Raw genomic sequence first — 14,844 nt, 5'->3', positions numbered from 1 at the left:
GCCCAGCGCTTCAAGTGGAACAGGGATTGATAGCTGGAATTCTTCTGTAGTAGCGTGGGGTCTGAGCTGCAACATATCATCTTCAGCTTAGCATCTGGAAGCCTCTGAAGTTTTCATGGAAGAATGCTTTACAGTGCCCCTTTCTTGCCAAGACCCATTGGAAGTTTCAGTTCTGACGGACAAGTTGGTTAAGCTGAACCCAAATGATCTGTCTCCTTACCTAGTTTCGCAGACCCAGGCTGAGATGGACACTTCCAAAACACTCACATGGACGTTGCTTTATTACTTTGCCCAGTTTAATTCTCTTGGACTTTCTAGTCTCTGTTTTCCTAAGGGAAATATAGGCTGGATTTCCCAACAGTGATGTCTATTACGCAATGGGATGATTTCCCTAAGGGAGCCTGACTGTGAATCATTTAAAACTGGATTGGACAAGGTGCTGGCTGGCAAATATACAGTACTGTACACGCCGGAGACAGCAAGTTCCAGGCACTGGACTAATAGGAACCCTGGACTCTAGTCCCAGCTCCGCCACTGCTTGGCTGTGATCTTGGGTGTTGTCGCTCACGAAAGCTTATGCTCAAATAAATTTGTTAGTCTCTAAGGTGCCACAAGTACTCCTTTTCTTTTGCGAATACAGACTAACATGGCTGCTACTCTGAATCCTGGATAAATCATGTGGTTTCTCTGTGACTCAGTTTCCCCATTTGTACAACAGGGCTAGCAGTGTTCACCTACTTTTGTAAAGTGCTTTGAGATCTCCTGATGCACTAGGAGCGTTAAGACCAACACTTCCAAACTTGGGTGTCCAAAATAAGGCAGGTACATCTTATTGATACACCTGCCTAAATGGCCTGACTTCCAGAGATGCTGAGCACATGCTGCTTAGCACCTCTGAAAACTAGGCAACTTATTTAGGTGCCTAATTATGGATTTAGGCACCTAACTCTAAGGACTCGAGTTTGAAAATTAGCCATTGAAGTTTGGGGGTGGGGGGAGTGTCAGCCATTATTAGCAGGTGCCCACGTCTGAGAGGACTCTCTGTGATTTCATCTTGCTTGTAGGATTTCCACATTCAGAACGTGTGGCTGGCATGGCACTCTGGAATGAGCCGTTCAGTTTCATTACACTTCATCGTTGACATTACAATACAATAGAAACGGTGACTGCTCTGATAGATGAGTTTAAAATGCTGCTGGCACCCCCACTGACCCCAGCATAGAAGGATATTTACATCCTGGGTCTCAGGGTTCCTATACCTTTGCAAGAACCTAGCCACATCTCTTCTTGAATGGGGCTCGTCCAGCTTGCACAGCAGCTGAAATCGCCATGGCTCGTAATTCAGCAGCGCCAGATGCCAAGTTCCCCTGGAATGTGAGGCCAGCATCGGTGGAATGATTACTGTCCCCATTAAAAGAGGAGATTTTCTAAAAGATCTACTCCAGAAATTATTTTGGGGAAATTCTCCAGCCTGTGTTCTACAGGAGGTCAGACTAGATGATCACAATGGTCCCTTCTGGCCGTGGAGTCTAGGAATCTATGAATAGCTGGTACTGCTCAGAATAAGGTACGGGCTCTGTTTTTCGTTGCCCTGCCTAGGACACTGCATTGTAGACTGCACTGTGCTGATGGTTAGTTACATGGGCTAACAAAACAGCACTTCTGCACTCCAGCTGTCAATACCACCACCAGGATGCAATTTGGCAGCCGTCCTTTGACCTCTGCACCAGAATCAAAACCGTCTTCAAGGCTGGGAATTGTTTCAAATCCAACCCCAGACCTGGATTTGAATTGTGCAGCTGGCTTTTATAATGGATGGCAGATGAGTGGCCAGCTCATGGCGCCCTCTGGTGGCCTCAGGGCAACCACGCATGCAGTGCTGCCCCTGAGTTTCCCTTCTTGGCTCCCCAGATAAACACCTCACAGGGTTTTTCCAGTCCTACCGCAACAGCCCTCCTTAGGGGCTGATCTATTAACTTAACATTCAAAAGTAAACACAAAAGTCTCCCCCTGCAGCCTTCAGCCAGGGACAGCCCAAACTCCCCTGGCCTGGTCAGAGCCCTCCTTGACTTAACTGACGACTGAATTCCAGCCCTTCCGAGTGGGAACAATTCCCCTGGTCTCAGGATCTTCCTTGCAGGATCCTCTCTCACCCTTTGCAGTCTCACTACAACCACCTGAACTTCCCAACCTCTGTTCTTTATAGGGAATGGCTGATTCTCCTCAGGAGGGGTCATTCTGTCCACAGGGTTGCCTTTGTCCCAAACTCTCCAGCCCAAGGTCAAGCCACCTTGTTCCATGAACCAAACGTCCTTGAATTGGGGGGCGGGGGAATTGAAACATAGGGCGGGGTGTAGAGTCAGAGGTTGGAACCCATCTTGGCTTACACCTGGCGTCCAGATGTGAGAACATGCCTTGAGAGTGACTTATTCTGGTGTCTCCATCTGGGATTGGCAGGGCTGAGGATCACATGAAGGAGCCTCGTCTCTTGAGATTCTCCAGGTTCAAGATGTTCAGATCGTTCAAAGGGCCATGCAAGTGTTGGGCTGCTTCACTTTATTCCAGACTGCACATGTTGTTTGCTCAGATGCTGGGTCAGACCCAACCAATTAGTGTAATCCTCCTCCACCTCCTGGCTGGGCTTGCAGAATGGGGAGGGTAACTCAAGGAAAATGGGTCTGGTGTCAGGAGAGGATGTATCTCGGTATGACACCACGCTGGGGCCAAGCTGCTACCACACAAACTTGAGAAGCTCAGCATGTAACACTGACCTCTCCGCATGCTGAATATAGATCTCTTTCTTACCACTCTGCTTGCCTGCCGCATCATTTATTGCTACTGAAACAAGTGCTGCATTTGGCAGCCGGATGAGGCTTGTTGGCCTTCCTAGGCAGCGACAGCCAAAAGGGAAGGTGGTTGACGCTGACAGAGTCCAGCAAGACTTCTGCTGGTTGGAAGGCAGCGTGTGAAGCTAATTTATATGTTGTGGGACTTGGAAAAATCGGAACGGAGGTTTAAGATAACAGTTCGATAAAATATCCGAGGCTGGTGCTAATTATGTGTGAAAATGCTAACAAGCTGCTGTATTGCTGACTCAGAAACAAACCTTCTGAACCTGTGTGAGGTAAATACAAACGCATCCTTGCTGCTGCTTTTGATTTTTGGAAGGCGTTTGGCGGGGAGGAAGGGACTGATGCAAAGCCAAGCCAAACTGGATTTTTGCGAAATCATGCAGCAGAAACTAATGAACCAACATGGTAAATGCCCTCAAACAAAGAGCACCTGTAATCTCCAGGTAAGAGCATCTGTAAATAACTGGTTGCTTAGAGGCCGGTGGCTCTTTTAAGCATGTGGGAATGCTAAGGATAGGAACAGCGAGTGAGTGGCAAAGAGACACTCAGAACCAAATGTAAGGAGTATTTAGACCATGATTCATCATCAGGTTCAGTTCTTTCTCTCTCGCTCCCTCTCTCTCATGGGTCAGGGCAGAACTACAGGAGAAGTGCAGAGGACTCTAGGATTTCTTCTTAAAGTAAAACTTAGTCTGTTTGACACTCATAAAAGCACTTCCTAGCAATGCCACCGGGGCCCCCTTCAGGCATTGATAACTCATGCAGAGATCGGCGTTCTACCACTTTGGCAATGAGCTTTCTCTTCATGGGGCCTTTTCTCCTGAGAAACTGGGCATTAGGCTGTATGGCTTCTGGGGCTGGTTTGCCCAGTGTGGCCCAGTGGTTTGAGCACAGGAATTTGTGAGTGCAAATCCCAGCCTTGACACTAACCCTCCGGATGACCTTGGATGAGGCACTTAATTTCTGTGTGACTCAGTTTCTCCATCTGCACAATGCTTTCCAGGTAGTGTGGTCAGAGTTACTGACTTTTAGAAAGTGCATTGATACTTAAAGTTGGCCTGAGTGCTAAGAATTATGACAGTACAAAAGTCCTTGGATAACTTTGTCCCTATCTTGCCTCCACACTTCATGAGAGTGTTTAAATTTAAACTAGCACAATGATATTGCACGTCAATGTAAGCCTTGTTCCCTGAAGCATAAGGAGCTCTCTGCTCCCCATCTGTTGGTGAATAACAGTAAGAAGGGGCACAGAGTTACTTCATCTTCATAAGCTATTTACCCGGAACTCCAGATAGACAAACTCCAGAGGGAAGGAGCTCGCTGTCCCCCCCTACCGATGAATGGGGGGAAATTTTCTACAAAGAGAGCTTCATTTGCATATGCTTTCTATCCAGAATTCCTCCAGTGACACTTTGGGAGTCACCCTAACTGTACACAAACTCAGAATTGGTTGGGTAATGGAAGTGACCTAACTGAAGAAAAGAAAAAGGCTTCTGATATACAATAAGGAGTGTAATAGATGTTTGTGGCAATGACTGCTACTATGTGCTACTCTTCCACTAAATAAAGCTGAAATCACTATTGCTAGTTTACAGGGTGGAGCCTCCAGACAGGACCAGGCAGTGCTTCCCAAAGGACTAGAGAGCAACCTGTCTGAGCCACCGTAGGACTATGCTACCCACTGATATCAAACTGTGAGTGGGGTTTAACGGAAGAGAAGTGACATGGTAAAGAGATTTTTGTCTATTGGATATTTGCACTGGTAGGAGGGGAGCTGAGTTAATAGACTCCTGCCAGAGTTCCTGTGGGGGAGTGTTTTATTTATCATTTGTATTGATAGACTGTTGCTGGGTCTTTCCAAGTTGATGCTGTGTTCCTCCCCAGGAAATTCTCCTTGTTCCAGACTCACTGCTCATTAGTGGGGAAGTATTGCCTCTTAAGGGCTGCCAGGGAAGGTATTTAGTGGGGCCTAGCTGGGGTCTCCAACTGGGGCATATGACATTATCGGGGTTCAAATCCAGACTGGTGAGGGATTGTGTCACTGCTTGCCTGGGCGCCTTACAGTCCTTTGCTGCTGGAGCTTCCTCCTGAGATGCTCACAACCAGTCTACACAAGCATGCAGGTCACACCCTGAGTGTCTGTGAGCTAGATAGCCCTGGTTCAGCAGCTTGGACCCAAGTAGCCTGTCTGCAGCCCCACTATGGTTTCCACCAGCCTGGGTTACAACCAGCAGGGTGACCCCAGAATACTTCCAGCCCTGAATTTCCCCAAACTGTGTGACCTGAAGTGTCCAGCCCTCCCTTGGACAGCTCAGAGAAATCATAATGTTCATTGCTCCTGCAAAGAGACAAAACCACATCACTACTCATTAACTAAACTGGGGTGGATACACTCTTCCCTTAAACACAGCACTGAGTTGGTTTATGGTAAAATAAAATGCATTTAATAACGATGGAGCAGAGGGTAAGTGATGCCAAGTAGAAGGAATAAGGTTAGGAAGATTTATGAGTAAATAAAAGTGCCTCTAAAGGTCTAAAACTTAATCTAGCAAGATACAGGCCCGTTCAAGATGGTTTCTCTCATCAGACCACCTCCTTCCCAGCCGTGGCTCTTTCCCTCAGTCAGGACCTTCCACAGACACACAAGCTGCTGGCTTCCCTAATCTTTTTAGGTGAAAGATCTTTGCCTAAGCAGGTTTCTCAGCTACATTCAGTTCCAGAGACTTCAAAGCCCCTGCCTCGTTGGCTGAAGGACCCATCTTTCTCAGCTTACAACAGTTCTGTTCCCTGGTGTCTGTCTCGCCATGGATGCCAAAGATGGCTTCTGTCTTTGCTTATATATCCCAAAGGCTCTCCTGTGTGCTTAGCTTGCTGTGTCCACCAGGAAGCTGACCTGATACTGGTCTTCCCTTCCTGTGGGTTTCCTACCCCTCTGGGTGTAAATGGGGCTTCCATTGTTTTGATCTTACCTCATGCTTAATTTACAGAGGAGGTAGGTAAATAGCTGCTCCTCTCCTGTCTGGGTGGGAGCTGTTCCTTCCTTTGTGCAGCCATGCACTTTAAAACGAAAAGGAGGACTTGTGGCACCTTAGAGACTAACTAATTTATTTGAGCATAAGCTTTCGTGAGCTACAGCTCACTTCATCGGATCCACAGTATGCATCCGATGCATCCGATGAAGCGAGCTGTAGCTCACGAAAGCTTATGCTCAAATAAATTGGTTAGTCTCTAAGGTGCCACAAGTCCTCCTTTTCTTTTTGCAGATACAGACTAACACGGCTGCTCCTCTGAAACCTGCACTTTAAAACATAATATCAACAACTATCCAGAATTCCTCCTAGAGTGTTAATACAGACATTTCACAGTGCTATTAATCACCAGCCTGCTACAGGTGTTCATAAATGACCTTAGGTGATACACTCATGTTGTATTCAATCAGTTGATTCAACTACTTATTATTTGAAGTTTATACCCCACCCCTGTTTTTATAGCTTTGCTAAAGTTTCTCTTCCTTGTCGGGGTGTAGCCAAGCTGTCTCTTCCTCTCCCTTGTTAGCTTGATTGCTTTGTTTATCTGATATGTAAATGCATTCTCATTGTCTTTCAAAGCACTTTGGAAGTAACTACCTGGTGGAGAAACCCTATTCCTTTGTTTAGGGAGTGGGTAACTTCTGAAAGCTCATGCTCAAATAAATTGGTTAGTCTCTAAGGTGCCACAAGTACTCCTTTTCTTTTTGCAAAGACAGACTAACACGGCTGTTACTCAGAAATCTGTCTGAATGACAAACACATTTTAAGGATTATAATTTCAGCCTATGTCTATAACTTTGCATCAGTTGCTCGCACCTACATGACACAATGCTCTCCACAACCAGTGTGCTGTGGACTTTCCAGTGACTTATTACGTGGCACCTCTTAGGTACAGATTTAACAATAAATTGGGGTCTGCTGAGCTGGTCAGGCCGGCAGCTGAAACTCACTGCTAGAAATCAGGATGCCCCGGTCTTTGGGCTGTATATTGTCACAGGGCATTTGTTCGTTTTAAGAGGGATCCGTAGCTATTTGAACCAGGTGCTTGCTGCTGCTAACACCTGGCAGAAGGGTCTCATAGCAAAGTGCTCATCCTGCTCCGTCTGCTAGCTCTGCAGGTTTCTGAAGGTTTACGTGTGGTTAATGTTCTCCCCGATCTGGTGGGCATCTCCCCAAGCTCCCCCGGCACCCTGCACCTGAGGCCTGAATGTGTCTCTCCAGGCTCTAAATTTTAGCCCTGCAAGGTGACCTTGTTTAGTAATGAATTGAAAATGGGCTCCCTGAACTGCGCCCTGTTGTTCTAACATGGAAGGGTCTGGACCAGCCCTGTTGTTGTGGAGAGGAGGTAGGGGGCGCTGCTCCCCCGCCCCCCATGCTCCCACAAATAGCTCTGGTGTAAGCTGGGTCTGCTCTGAGCAGCTGTGGGCCTGCTAGCTGCCGGTGAGCAGAGTAGCTCTGTCCGCTCCATTGCCTGAGTTCCTGCCAGGCATGGGATCCCCAAGGAGAGCCTAGGAGAGGCCCTCGAAAAAGACGTCTCTCCTCCCCCACACAGTCAGCCCCAGACGAGAGGAAAAATAACAGAGGATGAGAAGAAGCTGCTAGTCCTGGCTCCCTGATTCTCTATCCCAGCTCAGGCTAGAGCAACCTTCAGGTTGCTCTAACCTGCAACAGCTGGCAACAGTCCCCTAGAGCAGCACCACATTCCTACCACTCTTTCTCCCCGCCCTGGACTCCCCGTCTGTGCAGGGGCAGTGGGGAGGGAGCTGCAGGACCCAGATGGGGATCCCCAGCAGGGGAATTTGTGACACTTGAGTTGTACAAAGGGAAGTGACTGGGGCAGAGAATCTCCCCGAAACCCAATTGTGGGTTTTTGACCATAGGCTGAAATGGCTGGGCTCCGCTGTCCTTGCATCCTTCCTCGGGCCAAGGAAAGTGACTACAGCCCCTCTAGAACCTGTCAGCCTCACAGCAAGCGACACCCAAGAGGTGGCAGGTCACTTGAGAGCCACCTCCCTTTTCCAGAGATCATATACGCCACTTAGGATTTGAACTTGGGATCGACCAGGTGAGGACATACCCACTGGCTGCCGCCATACCAGCCCTTCTCCCTAAGTCATTTTCTTCTGGAGGTTCAGTGGCATTTGTCTGTCATGTTGAGAAGGGAAACCTGCATGAGATAGGATTGCTGGGATGAGAAAAGCACAGCGTGATAGTTAGAGGCTGTTTGCCCTGTTGCTGCTGATTGGAGCAACACCTGTCTCTGTGTTAGGAGGGTGCAGTTGTGAACTCCTCAGAAAGGCTGTGTTTCTTTGGCTGCTGCTTGCAATACCCATTCAAATGTATCCCTGCACCAGCTACAAGAACCTAATAAACCAGATAGGAAACATCTAGGCTGTAGGGGACAGTCCCACGGTAGCAAATGAGGCAGGGGATGGTTCAGAGCAGTGGCATGAAAAGAGGAAGGCAGCCAGGTGCCAGAGAGCTGCATCTAATGTCTTAAATTTGAGCTGATGGCAGCCGCCCTCATCTTTTCTATTCAGATGTTCGAATTGTGTACAGACTACAGATCCCGGCATGCAGTGCTCCATGGGCCTGGCTGCCTGGATGAAGACGAAGGCTGGGCTATGTAGTTCCCATGGGCTGCACCTCCATGTTAAAGATTAGGGGGGCATCATTGCAGTGCTGCATTTAGCAATACCTCGGCTGCTCCTGGCTTAGGGCATAAGCACATCCCGGTTCAGGAAAGCACTGAAGCGCATGCTTATGGGCTGGCCTGAATCTGGGCCTTTAAACCTGTGCGAAGTGGGGCTGAATTGAGAATGGTTTGCAGGGTTTGAGCTCACTGCTGGGGGTGACACAAATCAGATGTCAAGAATTATAACATTCATAAACCAGTCAGAGAACACTTCAATCTCTCTGGTCACACGATTACAGACATGAAAGTTGCGATATTACAACAAAAAAACTTCAAAACCAGACTCCAGCGAGAGACTGTTGAATTGGAATTCATTTGCAAATTGGATACAATTAACTTAGGCTTGAATAGAGACTGGGAGTGGCTAAGTCATTATGCAAGGTAACCTATTTCCCCTTGTTTTTTTCCTACCCGCCCCCCCCCCAGATGTTCTTGTTAAACCCTGGATTTGAGCTGGAAATGGCCCACCTTGATTATCGTACACATTGTAAGGAGAGTGATCACTTTAGATAAGCTATTACCAGCAGGAGAGTGGGGTGGGGGGAAAATCTTTTGTAGTGGTAAACACCCATTTTTTCATGCTTTGTGTGTATAAAAAGATCTTCTGTACTTTCCACAGTATGCATCCGATGAAGTGAGCTGTAGCTCACGAAAGCTTATGCTCAAATAAATTGGCTAGTCTCTAAGGTGCCACAAGTCCTCCTTTTCTTTTTGCTTTAAAGAGATCTTTAAATGCTTCTGGTGTCCTGGGCTCATGCTGGAGTGGGGGGTTGAGTGCTGGCCTCTGCCCACTATGTAATTGTATCCACAGAGAATTAAGCCAAAGACAGGAGGAGCAACTGTTCCAACCGATGGTGGCATGTCCTCCCAGGCATGAATTGAAGAGTTGGAGGAGGTGGCAGGAGTATGTAATACCGTACATGCGGGTTGTGGGGAGAAATATTCCTCCCTGGCTTGTGCAGTGGTCAGTGGCCGTCTCTGTCCAGTGGCTTCCTTGATGTCTCTTTGAAATACACTCGCTGGTTCGATAGCTGTGAGGTTTAGTGCTCAGCAGGCCAAGTGGAATTTGCAGCACCAGCAGAGTCCTGCTGGATCTTTGACAGAGCCATCAGTAATGCCGAGGCACAGAAAGGTGTGATAAAATGAGGAGACTTCTTCCCTTGGTTTTTTCCGTCTATGAAACTGCTAGAAATCATCATTCCACTGCAATTTTGTATTTTTTTATTCCTCCAAACAGTACTGGATGTTCTTCCCGTATTGATTTATTTGTGGATTACACAGTGTTCTAGGCAAAACATCAGTACGGGCCACAAAAAATGTAACACAAGAGTTCAGCTATAGCAAAACCACAGTGACCGTCTATGCTGCTAAATAATGACTAAGTGAAATAGGTGCAGCTGTGTGGTCTAGTGGTTAGTGCCGAGGCGTGGCAGTCAAGATTCTTGTGGTGTATTTCCAGCTCTTCTCTTCCTTGCTGGGTGAGCTTAGTCATGGCTGTTTACTTCTCTGTGCCTTGGTTTACCCTCTGCACACTGGACATGATATCTGGCTAGCTGACTTATTGTGAAGTGTAATTAATTGTTGCTAAAGTACTTTGAGATCTACAGATAACAGGGGCTAAATAAAGGGGAAATAGGATCTATCTTTTAAAGACAACACATTGAGATCCCAGTTTTGTGATACAGCCAGAAAAAAAAAATCATCCTTTTCCCTTGCGAGCAAAGCACTGTTGATTGGGAGTTGGTGCAAGGCAACATCTGTGGAACGCAATCCTGCCAGTTTTGCAGAACCCCACTGCATTTTAAACCTCAAAGTGTCTGGGGGGGGGGAGCGGGGAGGGTTAGAAAGAAGGAAAAAGGGGAGACTGAATTTCATAGTCAGCAGTTGATTTGGGATTTAAACACACCCTCATGGTGCTGTGGACTAAAACACTACAGTGCTCTGCTGGTGCACCAGAACCAGAAAGTGAACTTGAGTGTAACCTGGGAATGAAACAGACGAGTCTATCCTTTCTGTCTAAGCTGAGTGAAATGCCCAAAGGTAACAAGTCCTATAAGGAGTGGGCAAAGGAAAATTAGATTTTGAGACATTTCCATTTTAACAATTGAATCTGTCATAGGTTGGGACAAAGGAGATGGGCCAGGAGGTGTGGGGGGAAGAGAGCGGTGGGCAGGGCACTAGCCTGGGGCTTGGCACACATGGATTCAGTTCCCTGCTTCGCCACAAACCCTGGGCAAGACATGGGACTGGATTCACCCACAGACTTTGGCGCCTAACTGCCACTTTAGGCACCTAAATCCCAGAGTCAGGCCCCACTGGGGTTCACAAAGCCCCCTTGTTACTTTTAGCCCAGTGGTGTGGGTGCTCCGCTGGAATGTGGGAGACCCCAGCTTCCAGTCCGTCCCCTCCATCTGTCTGTGTCGTCCCCCCCCCGCCCCCCCGCTTTGTGAATCCCAGTGGTTTTCTCGGCCCCTGAAAGTTAGGTGTGGTGATGCTGAGCGTCACCACACCTAACCTTCTCTGTGAATCTAGCTCTTAGTCGCTTGGTGCCTCAGTTTCTCTCCTGGGCAATGGAATAATGGCCCTGCCCTGCCTCCCAGGGGTGTTTGGGAGAGTAAGTACAATAAAGATTGTGAGGCACTCAGAAAGAGTGGTGATGGGGGCCAGATAAGCACCTTAGACAGAAAAGGAAAACGAAATGTGGCCTTGATTGCAGACAGGTGGAAAGGCCCCTTGCCAAGTTAACTTGGGGGAGTGAGGAATCCAGCCCTCTCTCTTTAGTTTCAGAGTAGCAGCCCTGTTAGTCTGTATTCGCAAAAAGAAAAGGAGGACTGGTGGCACCTAAGGAGGACTAAAAAGAAAAGGAGGACTGGTGGAGGACTAACCAATTTATTTGAGCATTAGCTTTCGTGAGCTACAGCTCAGTTTCCCTTTAGCAGGGAGAAATGCTTTGCCAACATGGGGCTAGCTGTTCAAAGAGCTCAGGGCCAGGTTTCCAAGTGCTCAGAACCCAAAATGCTCAGCAGGTCTGAAAGTCTGGCCACTTATTTCGGTGCCTCGGAGGGAGCTGAGGTCTTTTGAAAAAGCTGGTCCTTTCAGTCTTATCCGGCACCGCAGTTGTCAGTGGGAGTTTTGCCACTTCACTTCAGTGGTGCTGGACCGGATCCTGCCTTTGAACCTACCCACAACCAGTTCACTTGCCAACTGTGTCCCCGGTTAGGGCTGGAACAAATCAAGATTCTCTCCTCTGACTCCTCTCTCATCCCTCCCCACCCACGAACACGCTGGGATAGAATTCCGGTTGGGTAAATGGTGCCCTCGTGTCGGGCCAGCAATTTGTCCTGGCTCGTACCGTGTGGTGCAGAGGGTTCTGCACGGTGTGTTCTGGCTTCCCCTGCCCAGGACCATCTGGAGCAGATGCTTTGCATTTGCAGCCAATTTGTAAATGTTTGTGACACCCGGGGGCAAAGTCCATTGATCTCACCTATAGTACAAGAGGGCAGAGGCAACAGCCTGAAGGCGCTAAGAGATTTTGAAAAAAGAACAGGAGGACTTGTGGCACCTTAGAGACTAACAAATTTATTAGAGCATAAGCTTTCATGGGCTACAGCCCACTTCATTGGATGCATAGATATTTATATACATACAGATAAGTTGGAAGTTACCATACAAACTGTGAGAGGCTAATTAGTTAAGATGAGCTATTATCAGCAGGAGAAAAAAACTTTTGTAGTGATAATCAAGATGGCCCATTTAGACAGTTGACAACAAGAAGGTGTGAGGATACTTAACTTAAGGAAATAGATTCAATGTGTGTAATGACCCAGCCACTCCCAGTCTCTATTCAAACCCAAGTTACTGGGATCTAGTTTGCATGTTAATTCAAGCTCAGCAGTTTCTCTTTGGAGTCTGTTTTTGAAGCTTTTCTATTGCAAAATTGCCACCCTTAAATCTTTTACTGAGTGGCCAGAGAGGTTGAAGTGTTCTACCAGTTTTTGAATGTTATGATTCCTGATGTCAGATTTGTGTCCATTTATTCTTTTGCGTAGAGACTGTCAGGTTTGGCCAATGTACATGGCAGAGGGGCATTGCTGGCACATGATGGCATCTATCACATTGGTAGATGTGCGGGTGAACGAGCCCCTGATGGCGTGGCTAATGTGATTAGGCCCTATGATGGTGTCCCCTGAATAGATATGTGGACAGAGTTGGCATCGGGCTTTGTTGCAAGGACAGGATCGTGGGTTAGTGTTTTTGTTGCGTGGTGTGTGGTTGCTGGTGAGTATTTGCTTCCGGTTGGGGGGCTGTCTGTAAGCGAGGCCTGGTCTGTCTCCCAAGATCTGTGAGAGTGAGGGATCATTTTTCAGGATAGGTGTAAATCTTTGATGATGCGCTGGAGAGGTTTTAGTTGGCGGTACAGACTAACACGGCTGCTACTCTGAAACCTAAGATATTTTGGTGTCTAAAGCCTCTAGTGGAAGCGTTCGATGCATTTCTGCACCTTCGGTGCCTAAATACCTTTAAAAATCTGACCCTAAAGGTTCTCAGGTCTCCTACTGAGCTCAGAACTTCATGGGATTGGGCCCACAGCGTAGGCCAGATAAGCATATTGGCCGCCCCAGTGCTATACAAGACACTGGGACGTAGAGAGCTGGAACACAGGATAAAGGGAACACCCTAGGGCAAAAGGAATCTGTTTATTGCCATGGTCCCTTCCCTGTAGTATATCAGCACTTAGCTCTATGGGGCCTGATTCTCAATTATATTAGGGCCACTTCATGCAGCTCGGTCATTGGCACCCACTTCAAGGCCCCTTTGCGCAGCTGGAGAGGAGTAAAGGAGACTCGGGCCTGTAACAGGGAGACCAGGTGCGTTGGCTTCTGGGAGACGAGACCCCAGATCCTCAACCCCTATTCTGGCCACGTGGCCCCACTCAGGTCATGCAGGGTGGCCATGCTGGGCCCTAGCTGGCCATCTGGCATCGGCATAGAGGAACAGTCCCTGTGCATGGCAGTGCGTGCCCTATAGGGCTGTGTAAACCCACTGGATTGGATTTCTTTGCAGGTGAGCCTGGGCACTGGGGCTGCCGGATTCAAAGCCTTGGGCTGCAGGCCCCACTTCACAGAACAAGCGGCAGGGCACCCTTCCCCGGCTCTGCCCTCTCTGTCCTGTAGGACTCTGTGCTCACCAAGGCCTTGGGCTTTCTACTGGGGCTGCCAGCGAGTGCCCACGGTGGTGGAAGTGGCCTTGGGGATGTGACGTCTGAGCCCTCCAGGAATCGGACAGTTCTCCACTCATCTTCCCCCCTCTTACGCAGGCTACAGAGCCGTCAGGCCATCCCTCTCCACCCCCGTGGCCTTCCCTGGCTCACTGAACTGCTAAGTGAAGATATTTCCTCCTGTCCTCTTGGGTTTTGTAACCCATTTGTCCTGATATATAGCAGACAAAGGGCAATTACTCCTGCTGAGGAGCTAGCAGGGCCCTCAGCTAACTCCAGATTGTAATAACCCTGCAGGGCACTGAGCCTCTCCTTTTCTGTGACAGGGTTCGTAGTCATATACCCCTGGAAGGAGAGAGTATTTAGTCTTATGGGGGAAGCACCTACCTGCAGTGCCATGTACATTATCTAAAACAGGCACAGAGCCATGCTTTACCTCTTGAGGTTGCTTTATATTCACCACTCAGTCCCCACAATGCTCCATCCAGGTGGGGGTAATGTCTCTGGGCATCCTCTCCAAACCAACCTAAGAAAGGACTTTGCCCCCCTCCTCCCAAGAATCCATCCCAGGTTTTACAGTGCCCATAAGAGGCAGATTGGGGCTTTGGGCATTAGTCAGCGCTTTGTGGATCCTTATGCAGTGCAGACAGGATCAGCCCAGTTCACCATGTTGTATTTCACTATTGAGTCTCAGAGCTTTAAATTTCTTCCAGGACCCTGGGGCTTTGTAGGAGTCAGATCAATGTTTTCCCCCTTTTGCAAATGCGGAAGTGAGTTAGATAACTTCATCGTGTTGTCCAAAGCCACAGTGGGGCAGTGTCAGTGACAGATTTACAACTGTGGAGTCAGGAACTCCTGGTCCTGTGCTCTCATGAGAGCCCTTGCCTGTCCTCCCAGTGTTCAGCTCAGATGTTACGCCGAATAATTCCTCTTTTCAAACAAACAAAGTTCCTACTAATGCAGAGTCTGGACACTGGGACGAGATGTCAGCCTCATCATGAGGATGAAGATTATTATGGAAGACAGACATCGTGTGAGTATGAAATTATC

The 14,844-nt window shown here is 48.2% G+C and overlaps 1 protein-coding gene across 1 annotated transcript in view; it reads left to right on the top strand.

Annotated features, from left to right (window-relative positions):
- The first annotated feature begins 14,773 nt into the window (after positions 1-14,773).
- Positions 14,774-14,844, top strand: part of TPRG1 (tumor protein p63 regulated 1) — a 95,770-nt gene continuing 95,699 nt past the window's right edge. The window contains exon 1 of the mRNA XM_077826958.1: positions 14,774-14,827. The gene's annotated coding sequence lies outside the window, so the exon portion shown is untranslated. The remainder of the gene's footprint in view (positions 14,828-14,844) is intronic.

Source organism: Eretmochelys imbricata, chromosome 9 (assembly GCF_965152235.1).
Source record: "Eretmochelys imbricata isolate rEreImb1 chromosome 9, rEreImb1.hap1, whole genome shotgun sequence".
NCBI lineage: Eukaryota > Metazoa > Chordata > Testudines > Cheloniidae > Eretmochelys > Eretmochelys imbricata.
Note: the sequence above shows the minus strand (reverse complement) of the source record. Positions and strands in the feature narration are given on the sequence as shown.